Raw genomic sequence first — 17,670 nt, 5'->3', positions numbered from 1 at the left:
TTTTAAGTTTTGTTTTCATACAGATTATTATTCCTTTATATAATCTGAAAGTGGACAGAACATTTCAGGTCATCCAGTATTATAGTAGTACCATGAAATACATAATGTACTGTCCAGACGACTGGCTGGATGGGGGAGGACTGGTTGGACTGGGTGGAGGGAGTGGAGGGGGTGACTGGGTGGATGGGGGAGGGCAGAAACCCAGCAGTCACTCCCATCCAGCAGCCGTCTGTCCGGCCAGAGGAGCCATTCATTCTTATGTGGTGGCGGAGAAACGTGGAAGAGGATGAAGGCTCTCTAACGGGGAGAAAACAGCAACGGAAGGAACCAGGATCAAACCCGAACTTCACCGAAACACCAGAAGATCCGTCAACTTTGTGGATCCTCGGAGCTCCAGATTCAAGCAGCTGTTAAACCGTAAGTCATGAAGGGAGCGATTTAAAACTACTTTGTCCTCCGACAATGGAGCCGTTCTTCCTCCTGAAACAGTCTTCAGAGAGGAACTTCTCTATAACCCGGTTGTCTCCACGGTTCTAGTTTTTAGTGTTTGAGGGTAAACTCGTGACAGCAGAGCCGAGCAGACTGATGGTCTACCGGGCAGAGAGGCTCAGTACGACCCGGTACGTCTCAATGTGACATTTATACATGTTTTCTTCATCTATTTGAACTCCTGCAGGACGTTGGTGCTCATAATTCAACAAAAATGTTTTTAAGTCAACAGATGTCTCTTTTTGTCCAGTTAGAACGATTAAAAAAATCACATTTTATGAAATTTTCTCTAATGACAAGACAAGGAAAGACAGTAAATTTACATTTGATAAACTTTTAAATGCTTTAATGGAAGTAAATAGTAGTCACAGTGATAGTTGTGTGTAATGTCCAACTTGAAATCACGTTTCCTTTCTTTTATTCAATTATTTTTTTTAATATAAGATTCACAGCAGCTGAAAAAGACACATTTCAAACATTAAAACTCTGAATTGGTACAAACTGTCAGAAAACGATGAGAAATGTAAATAATGTCTGTTTACCCAACAGTCAAAAACCCAAATATATAAAGTTTACCATCAAATAAAGGAGAAAAGTGATAAATCACATTTGAGAAGCTCGACTAACAGCCAAGATTTATTTCCCCCATAAAAGCGTCCCATAAAAATCCTCATGAACCTGAAACAGCTGATCTCTGCCGATTGTTGGAGGTCAGAGTTCACGCTGTCTCTGTAACTTAAAGATAAAGTTTGTCAGTGACCTGACGATGTGCGACACACATTCTGGTCTTGTGTTTCAACAGTAAACCTGAGAACCGGTTCCCACCTGAGAACCCGTGTGAAAGTTTCCCTGGGGGGACGGAGTGGGGGGGGGCACCTTTAGATGGATGTGAGGTTGTTTCATAAGGAACGCTCTACTTCTGTCATGTGCTCTGTGGTCAGTGATGGATTGCAGCAGGAAACATCACTGTAGTTTTTTTGTCTCATTGTGCTCTATGTTTGTAGTTCATTGTGTTGTTGTCAACTTTCCAGGTGTGAAGCTGCAGCTCTGCAGCGACTGTGTGGTCTCCGCTTTATATTCTGTAATTAGCTCCAACCATTTGCTTTGCAACTTCTCCTTTTTTAAACGCATCCAGCTGAGCTTTAGATGTTTAACGGTGCTGAGGTCATCAGTCAGTGAGTGACTGGCGGTTCCTGGATCTGCTGTCAGGGGTTGCCAGTGGTTTGAGGTGGTGTGCCAGCTCACGTGGTCCCTCAGGGCTCTGTGTTGGGCCCGTTGCAGAAGCCTGAGTTTGGTTCGTTAGGACCCTGCAGAACGCTCCTCTCCTCCATTCAGGCCACAAGAAAAGCAGGAATACGTCGGTTTTCTGTCTCTTGGCAGCCGTGAAGCGCAGATGCTTTGGAAAACTCCTTTAATGTCTTTTTTTTTTCTCCTTTCCTAAACAGAATGGTAAACTTTAAAGGATGGAAAAATATTACCAGCCTCCTTTTTTTTATTACTTCGGTGCAGATGAGGCCGTTAGCGTTGCTTGTAATGCACGTTAGAAAAACATCAAACTAAAGTTGGAGCTGCTAACTCGCTCTCGCAGACCACATCGTCGGCCTCGCGTAACTCTCGGAGCTTTGATGCCGATGCTTCTGTCATTAATCCAGGATCCTGGCTGCTCTTCATGGGACGGGTCAGAACAATTTTTATATTGATCTTCATCTCCTCCACACATTCACATCCTAAATAAACACCAACTCTGACCCGTCTGTGAGTGTAAATACCGCTAAGTGGTTTGTGGGTTGAAACCAGAGCTGTTCACTATCAGTGTGAGTCTGAAACCAGAGCTGTTCACTATCACTGTGAGTCTGAAACCAGAGCTGTTCACTATCACTGTGAGTCTGAAACCAGAGCTGTTCACTATCAGTGTGAGTCTGAAACCAGAGCTGTTCACTATCACTGTGAGTCTGAAACCAGAGCTGTTCACTATCAGTGTGAGTCTGAAACCAGAGCTGTTCACTATCAGTGTGAGTCTGAAACCAGAGCTGTTCACTATCAGAGTCTGAAACCACAGCCGGTCCGCCCTGTCACCGTGACCAGAGTGTGAAATCCCCTAACTGAGTGGCTGCTCCGGGGTCAGAGGTCAAACCAGACGACTCCAGCCGGCTGCGACCAACATCTGGAATACAGCTCGTCTGTGGAAGCCCTCGGCTCAGATGACCCAGATAACAAGACACGTTTATTTGCATCGTACTTCTGTAACCGCTGCACGCGTACGTGGAGTTACTCACTGCTGCACGCGTACGTGGGGTTACTCACTGCTGCACAAGTATGTGGAGGTTGGTCACTCTCCCTCACATCTGTTTTCCACCACCAGCGCTGTCTCTGTCTGTTTCTGGTCATGACTTCACCCTCGGTGCTGTTGTGTCTCTCAGCGACTGCGGTTCAACAGGAGTGTCCAGGAAGCTCCAATCAAACCAACACATCACCATGTTTTTAAAATGCGTCTTATTGCCCTGCAGAATGTTTATTTGGTGACGTAATACGAGGAAGACAGTTGTAAAATTCAGGCGCATCCAAACTGGGTCACATGACGTTACAAGGTTTCCATCGAGCTTCTGAGTGAATTAAAAGCAGCCGCGTGTCCGAGTTCGTTTCTTTTTTTTACGGAGCTGCTGCAGAGACGAGCTGTTTGACCGTTACTGGAAAAATCGGTCTCAGTCTGAGGAAGAGGAAAAGGAGGAGGAAGGCATCCGAGAACCTTCTTCTTCTTCTTCTTCTTCTTCTTCTTCTTCTTCTTCTTCTTCTTCTTCTGCTGCTGCTGTATTTTTGAATTTTCAAAGTTTGAATTAATTCAAACTAACACGAAGTTACTTCTTATTTTCAATGAATACAAACGGCAAACTTTACCAGCAGCTGCGTCTTAAACCAGACGGTAGTGTTGAGTCAGAATCGGTGGTTTTGTTCGTTTGCTAAACAACAAGTTAACGTTAAATGTTGTTAAAATTTTGCAAACAGCTTCATTCTTTTTATCCACTTTTTTTTTTGAAAATCCAAAATGTTTAAACCCATAAATTCTCAGATATTTTCATGTTGTTATTATTCGTTCTGTAAAACTCTCACAAGTTTCCGTTAACAAAGACGACGCCGATAGCCTAGTTAGCTTTGAACGCTAACCGATATTTACAAAGCCAATATTTATTTTTCTTTTCACTTTTAAAGTGTAGTTAAAATTTTGAATAAAACGTGACCATCTCAGTAGGTCTGGTTGATATCGATCAGTATAAATATTATGTATTAATTGTCATATTTCCCCTGTTAAAGATTAATACAACTATATGTTATGAAATACAGTTGAGCACAAGATTCTCCATCCTCGCTGTAGATCCTAAAATATTCAGTTTTCTTACTGAAATTAATCTTTAGGTTTGTCACATTTCTTTTGCATTGACTTTTGGACTGGTTCCTGCAGTGATTCCAGTTATTTTACCGTCTGTCAGACAAAACTGAGTCTATGATACACAATGACCATTCAGCTGAACAGAAACATATCCACAGCTTCACATGGAAACGAAGCGGCGTGCACGGATGAATATTAATGAATATCAATGAATATATAGTTCAGCTAGATGGAGATCTGGATGAAAATACAGTTTTTAGGAAAGCTGCATGGAGCTTGTGTCTTCTCCACGTTGAAGATCTCTGCTGCTCTGCAGGGCAGTCAGATTAGACAGCTCTGGAGATAATCACCCTCCCTGCCCTCTCGTCCCCTCCCTGTCCTCTCCCTGTCCCCTCCCCGTCCCGCCTCTATTCTCTCCCTGTCCTACCTCTCCTGTCTCTGTCCTCCCTGTCTTCTCCCTGTCCTCTCTCTGTCCTCTCCCTGTCCTCCATGTCCTCTCTCTGTCCTCCCCCTGTCCTCTATCTGTCCTCTACCTGTCCTCTACCTGTCCTCTCCCTGTCCTCCGGACTTCCCCGTGGGTCCTGGAGATGAGACGGTGGTGTCCTCAGTAACAAAGACCTGGTCGGGTCTACGAAGACAGATACATCCAGAGTCTCAGGGGACAGACGCTGGCTGTGCAGCTGCAGGTCCTCCAGCTCTTCATCTGCTCCCTGAGACATTGCAGACGCGGTAAACTGTCTGTGTGTCCTTCTTTATCTTAATCTTTATCTTTGGATCAGACATGTGAATATGGATGAAGCAATCAGAGACTCACAGCTGTATGTTAATGATGATGATGATGAAGAGGAGGTGTGTGTGTGTGTGTGTGTGTGTGTGTGTGTGTGTGTGTGTGTGTGTGTGTGTGTGTGTGTGTGTGTGTGTGTGTGTGTGTGTGTGTGTGAATGGGATTACACCAGATTGTATTGTGTTTGTGTTCCAGCTGAAAGTCATAATTAACATTCATGTTGTAGTTTATATAACAGAGAGACGACAATGACTACAAACAAAACTATGAATTTCTTACCTATTCAAAGAAGGGCTGCAGGAAATTATTGTTTTTTTTTCTGTTGATATTGATCTTGGTGGATAAAGGAAGAGTGAACTTTCACATTTTGGTTTCAGCTACGCTTTATATGCTAACTCATAACTGCTCGCTGGCTTTAATGTCATTTTTAATAGACATCTAACCCTTGGTAAGAAAGATAAAAGGGCACATTTACCAAAATATTTCCAACTATACCTTTAATAATAAATCAGTATGTAGTTTAAAATTTCCAGATCCCTCCGTGACATCTTCTGACATCTTGTTTTATCCACTAATCAGCACAAAACATGATTATTTTCAAAGTGTCAAAATATATGATGACATTTTCAGCAAGTTAACTATTTACAGAGTTTTTTTTACATTAATATGAAATAATCTCTGTAATGTTGCCGAGGTATAGAAGGACATTTTTATACGTTTTCCTCGTTGCAGCAACAGACGTGTGTTAGTATATTTTAATTCCTTCCTTCCAGTCCAATCAATCAACAAATGAACTCCGTCTTTATTCTGAAGGGATTTTTTTTGGGGGATCATTTTACTGTAATTCATGCACTTGTTTCATTATGTTTATTTCTCATAAATTCTCCTCTGGGTTCTGTTATTGTGGACCAGTGAAGAGTTCTTTCGCCTCTCTGACGTTTCCCTCTAAACTGCAGCTGTTGTAAGTCCATGAAGCTCCCAGCCACACATCTGGTGTCCTCTGTTTGATTCCCGGTCTCAGCAGCACCATGGAAACGGTATTTTGGTTCCGACTGGCAGGCCGTCACCGGTCATTATCACTGCTGCCCGCTGGTACCGGAGCTGAGCAGGTCCAACGGCTATAACTCAGCAGACTTGGTTTTAATGGAGGTGACTCATGTTAAATATGAGGCCGGTCACTGTTGGACCCGATCCGGTTCTCTTACAGACTGCTTCCACAGTAAATCACTGTTGGAACCGCTTGTTACCGCTCCGTACGAAGTTTACAGCGATTAACCGGTAAAAATGTTTGAATGAATGGATTCACGATGTCAATCAAAAGTTTTGATCCGCTCCTGTTTAAGGAACCGTATTACGTATGAATACAAACTCAAACTTTACATACTCGTTTCAAATTATAAGCCTTGTAGCTTCTCTGTAGACTGAAACTCATGTCAACCTTCATGTTTGGCTGCTTAGTACACATACTTGGACATGAAGGTTCATTTTTCACATTTTCAAACAAACGTCATCACTTTTAAAAGGCTTTCAGGATGACATGACATGAGCGTGTTGAAGACGTCTCTCTGGATGTTTCGTAGGTACGTCTAGAAAAAAGACGAAACGATCCAAATCAAAGCTCCAAACAGGCTTTGTTAATTTAAACCAGGCCGGTTTTCGTCCTCTTCCTCAGATTCCTCCCGTTGATCCGATCTCAGGTACGGTCTGCAGCGACGGGACTCATAATAAACACCGATCCAGTTTCAGGTTCAGATCAGAATCATCTCTTCTATCCTCAACTCGTCAACTCTCCTTCGTCTTGATTAGATTTATCTTTTACTGCAGTTTCGAGTCTGCGATCCATTATTTTAATGAACCTTTGAGTCCTTCTTAAAACTCGCCTCGGAGGAAACGGGAAGAATGCAGAGAATGAAGCTTTTCTTTGTTTGTCACTGAGAGCAGCGAAGTGTTCATCTTCTGCAGATTAAACCGCCGCTGCTTCAAGCAGAAAGTAAACGCAGGATGAGAAGAGTGAATCAGAGGCCATTAACAGCGGGGAAGGAGGGCCGAAGGAAAACATGTTTCCGAGAGAAACACAGAAGAAGGTTTTAAAACGGAACAAAGAGAAGAACAAACGACTGAAAAATAAAAGTAGAGCTGTTGTTTTGTTTCCAGTTAAACTGGAGCAGTTCAGGTTCAGACATCTCAGTTCTTCTCCAAAGACTTACAGTTGTGTGTGTGTGTGTGTGTGTGTGTGTGTGTGTGTGTGTGTGTGTGTGTGTGTGTGTGTGTGTGTGTGTGTGTGTGTGTGTGTGTGTGTGTGTGTGTGTGTGTGTGTGTGTGAGGGGTACCACTGTTTTAAAATCTGCTTCCGACCTCCGTCTGACCTTCTGGTAGCGTCTCTAAAAACACACAAAGGAAAGAAGAACAGGAACAATCACAAACAGTATATTTAACCTCTGATGGTCTAAATTTATGTTTTCGATAACAGAACTTTTTAGGAAACTTTATTTGAAGTGTTTTGTCCAAAGTTTCGAATATATTTGACTTTGGGATGTTAAAGTTTCTGTATGTGATTGTTTTTGTGTTTTAGTTCAGTTGAAAAGATACTAACTAGAAATGTCTGATGTTTAATGTTTTGATCCCAATTTAAACCTGATTTTTTTTTTTTAAAGTTTGGAGGATAATCGTTGACTACTCTGTTTTTGTTTTTATATCCTTACCTTGTTTTTCTGACCACACAAACACCTTTCGGCTTCAGTTTTGCTGTAGATTTTAAAATGTCACCTTTTAGTGCACCGACAACAAAATCCATTGACATTGAAAAATTCTGGGTCAACACATCACCGATGCAGTAATGGGTCGACTTTCCCCACCTGGACTGCCTTCATCGTACTACTTACCACTAGAGATGATTGAGACTACATGTAATGAGAACCAACCTTTTTAACCGTCTGAAAGACACCTGTCAGCACCTCCGCAGCGTTTCCAGTGAATCTGCTTCAGTGTTGACTGAATGTAATTAAATCAGTTTAAGAGCAGGAACCAGATCATGAAAACACAAACGTGATATTATCGTCTTCTCAGGACGGTTCGGAACGTTAACGAAACCGTTCCGGAGTTTATCGTTGCCCGCAGATCCTTCAGATTCCCGGTGACCGATGGTCTGTGACACGGAAGAGGAATCTTCATCACCGCAGGTTCACAGAGGACGAGGCTTCAAATTCAGACATAATAGAGTAGGAGAGAGAGAGAGAGAGAGAGTGTGTGTGTGTGTGTGTGTGTGTGTGTGTGTGTGTGTGTGTGTGTGTGTGTGTGTGTGTGTGTGTGTGTGTGTGTGTGTGTGTGTGTGTGTGTGTGTGTGTGTGTGTGTGTACTGAAGTGAAACCCCTCGGCACGGGACGTCTGTCATCATGTCTGGAGTGACTTTGCTCTCCTCCATCTTCATCCACCTGTCTGTTATCATACAGAGAAACCTCCATGATGTCATCACCACATCTCGACAACAGCAACAGACTTAAACGTGAAGTCATGATTAACAATAACCTTTAATACGAGTATTGAAGCCTCTCTGACTGATGCAGCTGTTGAGTTTCAATTTGAGCTAACAGGCTAATCACTGTGAGGTGATGTCAGCTCTGTCTGCGGTCTGTGGTTTACAGGCAGGACACACACACACACACACACACTTGCGTGTATGCAGGCGCACACACACACACACGAGGAGGTTGTACAGAGTGTGTCTAATCATTGCATTAGTGCGGAGTGTGTAATCACTGTGCCGGAGGGAGAAAACTACGAGTGTTTCTACTTTACAGCTCAGCTGGTGCTGCAGTGTGTAGAGCTTTTCTACAAGGGGAAGTGTGTGTGTGTGTGTGTGTGTGTGTGTGTGTGTGTGTGTGTGTGTGTGTGTGTGTGTGTGTGTGTGTGTGTGTGTGTGTGTGTGTTTGTGTTTGTGTTTGTGTCGGAGGGAATTAGAGACAGACTGAAGAGACGGACACCGACGTTAGAGCTGTGATGTCGTCAGGAAGAATCGACTTCCGGAGAATTTCTATTAGGAATTCTGGGAATCAAAAACTTAAAATCTTTCTTTTTCTGTGTCTGAATTTTTCAGCAATCTTGTTAATGCTAGCTGGTGTTTGCGGACCTAAATCCACTGCATGAATACATAAGTCTGGTTGTTGCCTGCTAACGGGCGTCGACCTCGAGTTCATTAATAAACGTGTGGAGCCTTGAACCAATCAGTATTGACCCCCCCATAACTCTAGCACCATGGCCCAGGATGTTAGCTTTAGTGTCAGTATTTTAGCACACCAATGCGTATGCAGCCATTAAATATTTAAGACCAACTTTACAACATTTACTGTTTAAACATTGTCGGCTGGTAATATTAACATTTCTTCAGTTTAGTAGGTTTTCAACCAGTTTATGGAGCAAAAATATCTGTCCAACAGGTCTGTCGAACATCAATGATCTTTATGAGACGTGCTGGACGTTAAACAGAATTGATTCTGGTTCTCCGTCACCGTGAAGAAAGTGTAGAGAGTGAAGAAAGTGAAGAAAGTGAATGGCTGCTTCCTCCCACCTGTGTTGTCTGTCAGCCTGAGGGACGGTGCTCCCTTGTTTTAATGAGCCTGCTCTCATTACTGCCTTTAGACCTGCAGAGCCGTAAATACGAAACAGATGCAGCTGGAAGACGTTTTCTGTTGCGTCCTCTCTGCCAGATACAATGTTAGTGTCTGATGTCACAGCTTTTACAGAGAACAACCTCTGACTCTCACTCCGACTGAACAGACGCTCCGCTGGGCTGCTGCAGCTACAGAAATACGTAAAGGAGGAGTTAAGCATCAACACAACCAGCCTCTGTTGGATATGGAGATACAACCTACCAGCTGGTATCATGGCAGAGCATTTTAATACACCCGACGGTCCGAGGGTATCGTGTCGGGGGGTCATGTTTTGCTTCATCTCGGTGCTATAAGTACTCGCATGCATGAACAAAGGAGCTAACTAACTAACTAATGATTATTTTCGCTATCGATGAATCCTATAAACCAATTCATCAATTAATCAAGTCGTCATTTGGTTCATAAAACATTACAAATCATAAAAATCAAAAGATTTATCTGACCACTTGTTAGACAATCAAAACTTTTCAACGTCGTTGATGCAAGTCCATGAAACACAGCAGATTCTTATATTACAGTTCAAGATAGCTTCTTTAAATGTCTCATTGTGTTCAAACAATCATCCAAAACCCCAAAATATTAAATTTACTTAATACAATGAAAAGACAATTCTCACTTTCGAGATCATTAAATGTTAACCATTTCTGGCTCAAAAAAAAATTACTTGAGCGATCACTCAATCGTCAAAACAGCTGATTAATTTTCTTTTTATTGTCTATTTGATTACAGCAGTTTTGGGCCAAAGATTAAAAAAAAAAACAAACACCTGTAAAGATCAATGAGCATTACGAATGCTTTCTGGAAAATATTGTTTCCCACAAAGAGAGTCAAGTTGGCTGTTTCCTCCTGTTTCCAACCTCTTTTTATGTTTCTGTTAGTAAAAGTAGTTCCCCTGAATGATGGAGACCCTCTTCCCATCCCCGCTCCCCAAGACCCTCAATACCATAAGAAAGATCCTTTTGTGGAGAAGAGAATTACAGTCCCAGATAACAGCCCCCCCCCCCCCAACCCCAACCCCCCTCCAGCTGTGCACAGCTTCAACAGCTGAGCTCCCCACTTCAAGGCACGTTGGGGCTTTTTTTTTTTTTTGGCATCGCTGATAGGAGCTAAAATAGAAGCTGGATTGTAAGAGTTGGGGAAAAACCCCTCAGCTGTGGCTGTTGGGAGTCTAAATTCCTCTGCAGAGGTTCTCCTGAGGATAGAAATGCTCCCGTGTTATCCTCCATTCAGGTATTTCCCTCCTCTTATCTGTGTTTTTACTCATTTCATGGAACTTACGGGTAAAATAAAGCTTCCTGTTTTCATCCACCACACCTTCATTCTGAGTTCATACGGAATCACTGACAAACAATCAAACCAGATCACTGCCAGCGTTGGGTGTCTCTGGGGATGACGGTCCAGCGGTGGCCGTTGATACAGAGGCCGGCAGGTTTGTTAATGTAATGGACGTCACGGTGGAGCTGCTGAGAGAATCGCCTGTTATTTCAGGCTTATTTCAAATTTATCTGGTAAAACACTGTTTGTTTTTCAACTGTTCACGCAGTGTCGATTAGATCTTATTTGATTATGTTTCCCTATCAGAGTATCACGTTACCTGAAAACAAAGCACACTGTCGGTGTTTCCAAAAAAACCTTGAGGAATTTTCATCCTCACCTGCTGCTGTTCAACAGCAATTCACCGTTTACGAATACTTAAACAAAATAAAGTGTGGTTCTTTATTTTTACTGCATCAGATTTGGGTTGAGTTGCATTTAAGAGTTTTTCCAACAGGTTTGATATCATCAGTGTTTAATGACTTCTTGTTATTGATAGTTTTACAGAGGCAGAAAGTAAAGATGTCAGAGGAGTTTTATGTAGCGTAGTAGTGTTGGACTTCTGGGGAGTTAGCTTAGAGCGAATGATAACTATGACACTACTATTTTCTACTGATCACATGATGCAATCTGGTGGTTGACTGAGTTCTTCTTACTTTAACACGGTGGTGAGTTGATGAATATTTAAACAAAGGACTTGTCAGCAGCCCTGTAATCATGAGCTCTCTCCGACAAGCTTTTCACAGCTGATGCACTGACTTTAGCAAAGTTCATGAATGTTAAGCTCATTCTCTTGTCGCTGAGTTCGCATGTGTTTGTATCAGTTGTTTTTTTTTGTAGATGTCTGTAGTTTCAGAAAGAGGCAGAGAGGTTGTGAACGAAGGATTTAATCAGCTGGCCATGATTTTGGGTACTTTACCAGCTTGGAGCACTGAGAGTCCACTGATGCCACCCGAGGGATCAGATCACCTCCAGGTTGACTTCACTGTCCTTCACTGTCACATGTCTTTCTTTTATCTGCACCTTCAGCTTTTCTCTGAGATATACTGATCTCTGCGTGGTGACCAGTTATCATTTAATCTGCTCCGATCGTCCTGTTAGCGTTCCATGAAGTCAGACTATCGACCCGATCATTAACCGAGCTGAGTGCTGGTCTCTCTGGACGATATCTACTAAAAGGAGAGGAGAGTCGGCCCTTAGTTAATTATCTCCAGAATGATGTGTGTGTACTGTTAGTATTCATAGAGCAGAGAAACCTGAACCTGCTGATGACACATGAATGAACATGTTGGATGACCGCCAGCGGTGCTGCTCACCAGTTCGTTAGCACTGAACTGGGGATTGATTTCTTCCTACATGTATACATCCATACTGGGATGATTTAAAAACTAGTATTTGTACTCAAAACGGTCCACTTCACCTGAAAAACTGCCTCCATGTCAGAATATTAGTCTTTTATCATTATTATTGTTATACAAGGAAAATGAGATTAAAGCAGCACATTAGCGCTGATCTGGAGCCATGTTTCTGGCCACCTCATGAACAGAAGTCAGTTTTTTCTCAGTTTTGTTCTCCACCAACTCCTGCTGCTAATTTTAAGCCCCTTTCTGTTTGGTATTGCACAGGTGAACCACAGTAGCTTTATCAAAGCTTTATATTTGCTGAAAACAGCTGCCTGATGAGAGTGGTGACACTGAACCAAAACAGTGAAGTTTTGGGCCATAAAACCAAAACAATTAGCTGAAAGAGGCTACAACGCTCCATAGAATTAAAGGGAACCGCAGAGTTTGGTGATAATTCTGTGGGTTCATCACTATAAGTGAGAACATTTCCATTATATGATGTCATTTGATCTGCTGTTGGTATAAAAATACATATTTGTGCAGCTTTACCCTTTAACAGGGAGAAATCATTGAAACTGTCTCTGAAAACTCGTATTTATTTTGGGTCAAAGGATGTCGGGTTCTGTTAGACCGGACAATAATACATTTTTCACATCATATTATAAGTTTGTGGTAATGTCAACATGTTACAAGTGGAAAATATAAAAGCAAACCTAAGCAGTGACATTCAGGAGGGAATAAATAAGGACAGAAACAACCAGAAAACAAGCAGCAAAACGAGATAAACACTCGGCTGAAGTTAGTTTGAAGTTTTTAATGTATTGGATTGATTTTAATGTCAGTCTGTGTTGGTTAAAATCAGGATGTGGTAAACTGGGATTTCTTCAGTCACTCCGAGCACACAGAGCTGCAGACTTCTCCCCGGCAGTGTTTTCTTGTGCTCCGCATTATGTAACGGAGCCACTGGGACCCGATGAGGGACGCACACATCAGCTTCTCCTCCTCTTTACGAACATGTGAAACAGTTTAAAGGTTTCTCCAGGTGCAGCTGCTCCTCCGTCTCAGGTTTACGTGGAAAATACCGAAGAGCGATGAGAAGAAGGGTGCCGGTTGTTGTTGGGGAGCCAACGATGACGGAGGCCGTGTGTTTTTCTGATTTGGACTCATCACGGCTTTGTTCCTGCTGTCTCTGCAGGTTGTGAAGAGGTGAGCGGCGTCATCCGGACTCAACTGAAGGAGTTCGTGTCTGCGTCTGGTTCCACACAGGAGGTCGGTGTTGTCACGTGTTTCTTTTTCTTTAATTACATCTACTCTCCTGCTGACATGTGACTCCAGTTTAAAGCTTTTCTTCTGCAGCTCAACAAAACAAACACAAACATGCTTCCTGCTTTTCTTCTGATGTATTATTGGGGTTCCTGCTACTTTTTTTTTTTTTTTTTTTTTTTTTTTTCTGGTGGAAATACCAGCTGTTCTCATGGTTCCATTGTTCAGGGCAGGTGTTACCTAACATCACTCATTTAAAACCCTTTATTCTGAACCTGCTTCAACTGTCAGCAACACGGTAACACAAACTAACCAGTGGAGTTCAAACAGATTTGGTTATTTAGCCGTACTAAAGATTTTTCTCAGTAATGTCCGTGTCTCTCCTCTCATCACGTGACCAGTTAGCAAAAGTAATGGTTGTTTGTCAGATTTATTTATTTGAATTATTTTCATCAGCCTATAGAGGCTAAATTATCCAACGGTTTAAACTCGGGCTCAACAACAACAACCTCTAAAACCCGCCTTACATTAACCTGATGTGAAGCAGGTGTTTAGCTTCATCTTTGAGATGAGGATTGTTATTTCCTCTGTAAGTCTAATACCAAATTTACTTCATCTGGTAACAAAGCTAATCATTGATTATTGATCTGTAGCTGGACCTTCTGCTCAGTGCTTCACTCCAAATGATAATGCATATCTGTAGACTTGTGATACACTAGCTTCTCCCGGCAGAGTTTCCTCTTCGTTTATCCTTTGAAGGAGTTCCTCTCTAAACTTTTTAATGCTTGTAGTCGTCTTTACGTGTTTCTGCTGTAGCATCTAATCTCACATCACCACACACATCTTACCTGGAGCCTGGTAGCAACATATTATTCTCCTTCTGTTTTAGGTTTTATGTGCATTAGCGCCACCTATTGGAGGTAGCTACACATCCCCAGTAAGTTATCATGTCTCTGCTTTAAATGATTGTATGACTGCATCACGACTCTTCACATTGAACCTTTAGTTACCTGAAGGAGCAGCAGCTTCAGCTTCATTATCAGCGTCTGCTTTGATGACTCCTGAAATCCGTCCGGTGAGTTTATCTGGATGAAGGAGGAAGTGTATGTTTTTCCAATATGAAGGAACACAATGGAGGTCAGCTGTTGAGCAGGGACCACCTGTGGAGGTCATTTCAGAGTGGAAAGCCCCGCTCACATAATAAACACAATCATTGGTATGGCAGCGGCTCACTTCCTGCTATCTGCTGCTTGTTTATGAGTGAACCTCCTTGTTTTTATGATCTATATTTAACACACACTCAGGTTCACCATTTGAATTCAGTCTAATGTAAAGCAGGAAGTTGTTTCTATCCATGTCTTCTCAGCTGTTATCTAGTTGGTTTATTGTGGACATGTGAGATGGGACAGGTTGTACTTGTCCTCCAATGTCAGCTGTAATCCAGACAGATTGGTCTTGTTGTGTCTGCAGGACATGGCGGTGTTAGAATCAGACGTGGACACGTCTCTGTGAGGGTTTCATCATTAAACACTCATCTCTTTGTCCTCTGAGTGAAAACGCGACACGTCTCACTTTACTCCCCTGAAACCAGTCTGACAAAAGCAACACGCTCCTTCATCTCCCAGCGTCCCTCCTCTCCTCTCCGTCCTCTCCTTCTCTCTGTCCTCCTCTCCTCTTTGTCATCTCCTTCTCTCTGTCCTCCTCTCCTCTTTGTCATCTCCTTCTCTCTGTCCTCCTCTCCTCGCTGTCCTCCTCTTCTCTCTGTCCTTTCCTTCTCTCTGTCCTCCTCCTCTCTGTCCTCGTCTCCTCTCCTCCTCAGTGTTTTGCCAGCAGCCTGAGAGCGAGATAATATCACTTCATAATTTTATGATCCTGACCTACAGAGGGAGAGTCGGTGCCAGCGCTCCTCTGCAGTGCTTACTTCTGATTGTGGAGGAGAGTATCAGGTGAAGCTCCGAGTGCCCACAACAGCTCCCCCCCCCCCCCCCGGGGTGCTCGGGATGAAGCAGAGAGACGTCTCAGCTTGCAGGGAGTTTGTATTGTTTTGTGCAATAGTGGGAAACTCAGCTGGGATCAGCAGGTCAGCGCCACAGGGAAGGTTGGATTAAACTGCTCTCATCCTGAGAACAATGCTGCTGGAGGGCTGAATACCATCCTCCAGCTCAGAGGGACGATTTCCTGAGTTGGGCCCAGAAAATAGGATTTAGAGTGGAAGGAGTTTTTCTCCTGTGTCTGTGGAGCCCGGGGCTGTTTGCAGGGCTGGAAAGGGTTTAACATAATGGAGACAGTGTTTGGCCTGAGGGCCCTGCAGCTCTAACAGAGCAAGAGTGGAGGGGCTCATCAGGACTCCTTGTAGCTCCTCAGGTCTCCTCGGGACTCCTCGGGTCTCCTTGGGACTCCTCAGGTCTCCTCGGGTCTCCTCGGGTCTTCTCTGGACTTCTCGGGTCTTCCCGGGACTCCTCGGGACTCTTCTGGCTCCTAAGGACTCCTTGGATCTCCTCGGGTCTCCTCGGGACTCCTCTGGGATTATTAAATATGTTACAGGTCATCCTGACTGACTAACATGGAGCCATGATGGTAAAATGGCAGAAAATGTGATATAGCACATGTTGTTTGTGGCTTCTTTAATTAGAAACACATTATTTTGGTTATTTATTCATCTTTATAAAGGAGAAATGCTCCTCTGAAGTTAAACCCTGGATTTTATTGTTTTTTTCTCTCTTAGTTTCCACACAACAATCAGTAGCGATTGTTAGAAACAGTGATAGACGTTATCTCAGACTCTTTAATCCTCAACTCAAACAGCTGATATTTCTTAGTCCAGGAACCAGAAAAAGTGGCAAACAGAATAATGTCATCACAAGACGTCTGTCCAGTGAAACCTCCTCATCTGTGGCGGTCCAGCGGACCACCCAAGCTGTGAGGTGTCAGATGGTCTTTGTTTTCCATCACCCTCTTAACCCTCATGGCGTGCGCTCGCCGTACGTAACGGGTGTTCTGGTTAATATGAGAAGAGGAGGGGCTGTTAACCTCACAGCTGAAGATATAACCCCACCCCTCAGAGAGACAACTAAAGATATAACCCCGCCCCTCAGAGACAACTAAAGATATAACCCCGCCCCTCAGAGACAACTAACGATGTAACCCCGCCCCTCAGAGATGCTTAAAGATGTAACCCCGCCCCTCAGAGAGACAACTAAAGATGTAACCCCGCCCCTCAGAGAGACAACTAAAGATATCACCCCGCCCCTCTTAGACAACTAAAGATATAACCCTGCCCCTTAGAGACAACTAAAGATATAACCCCGCCCCTCAGAGACAACTAAAGATATCACCCCGCCCCTCTTAGACAACTAAAGATATAACCCTGCCCCTTAGAGACAACTAAAGATATAACCCCGCCCCTCAGAGACAACTAAAGATGTAACCCCGCCCCTCAGAGAGACAACTAAAGATGTAACCCTGCCCCTCAGAGAGACGACTAAAGATTAACCCCGCCCCTCAGAGACGACTAAAGATGTAACCCCGCCCCTCAGAGAGACAACTAAAGATATGACTCCACCCCTCCTCCCAGAGACACTCCGCCTCCATCTCAGCCGTGAGACCAGATTGCCACGCTGTAAGTCAAACGATAGAACCAGATGTTTCCTGAGAAACGGTGACCGCTCACACACAGATCAAACAGAGGTGTGTGTGTGTGTGTGTGTGTATGCTATGTGTCCAGATCCACATGTGTTCATGTTGACAAGGCTCTGCTGTGTTTTTAGTATGTTCTATGTATGTATTTGGGCTGAAACGGACTCCTGGGATGGAACAGATTGTTTTCTTTTCCCCTCATACCTCTGAGGTGTTATACGTTCTCGGTGCCTCTGCGGCCGACATGTTAGCTCCGCCCCTCTCAGGTGCGCTCCTCGCTGGCCACTCGCCGTGGATCTGGAACACCCCTGGGCCTCTTCTCCATTATTCCTCTTCCCTCCTTCCTTCATTCCCACGCTCCCGTCTGGCTTCCCCCGGCTCACTGTTGGGATTTCCTCACCTTCAACACATCTGTGTGTTTATGCTGCAGTGGTTCTCCCCACAAAATTCATAAATTAACAAACATGTCTCAGAGATAACACTCCCACACGGAGATCTAGTGAACTTGAACTGCTGCTGACATGATAAAAATGATGTGGTGTGACCTCGCTGGGAAATTTATCTGTTCTTTGTCCTCCCCTGTCCTATCAAATAAATGGACCTGTGTCAGATGTATTAATAAGATGTTGAGGTCGTGAGTGGAGATACTACAGAGGAAAAAATAGGGACACTCCAGTCAGCAGATTACTGAAACCTTCAGTTTCATTCAACATGAACGGAGACGGTATGAGGGTGTATGTGGGCAGGATATCAAACCTATAACAATCACACCACTCTGATATCACGGAG

General features: G+C 43.5%; 1 protein-coding gene across 1 annotated transcript in view; it reads left to right on the top strand.

Moving 5' to 3' along the window:
- The first annotated feature begins 254 nt into the window (after positions 1–254).
- Positions 255–17,670, top strand: part of lhfpl2a (LHFPL tetraspan subfamily member 2a) — a 31,759-nt gene continuing 14,343 nt past the window's right edge. Inside the window, exons 1-2 of the mRNA XM_069701838.1 lie at positions 255–417; positions 13,178–13,251. The gene's annotated coding sequence lies outside the window, so the exon portion shown is untranslated. The remainder of the gene's footprint in view (positions 418–13,177; positions 13,252–17,670) is intronic.

Source organism: Brachyistius frenatus, unplaced genomic scaffold (genome assembly GCF_029030835.1).
Source record: "Brachyistius frenatus isolate BFR_SWC_R1_liver_20210118 unplaced genomic scaffold, ASM2903083v1 Contig_3, whole genome shotgun sequence".
Taxonomy (NCBI): domain Eukaryota; kingdom Metazoa; phylum Chordata; class Actinopteri; family Embiotocidae; genus Brachyistius; species Brachyistius frenatus.
The sequence above is the reverse complement of the archived record's forward strand: the minus strand, read 5'-3'. Positions and strand labels throughout refer to the sequence as shown.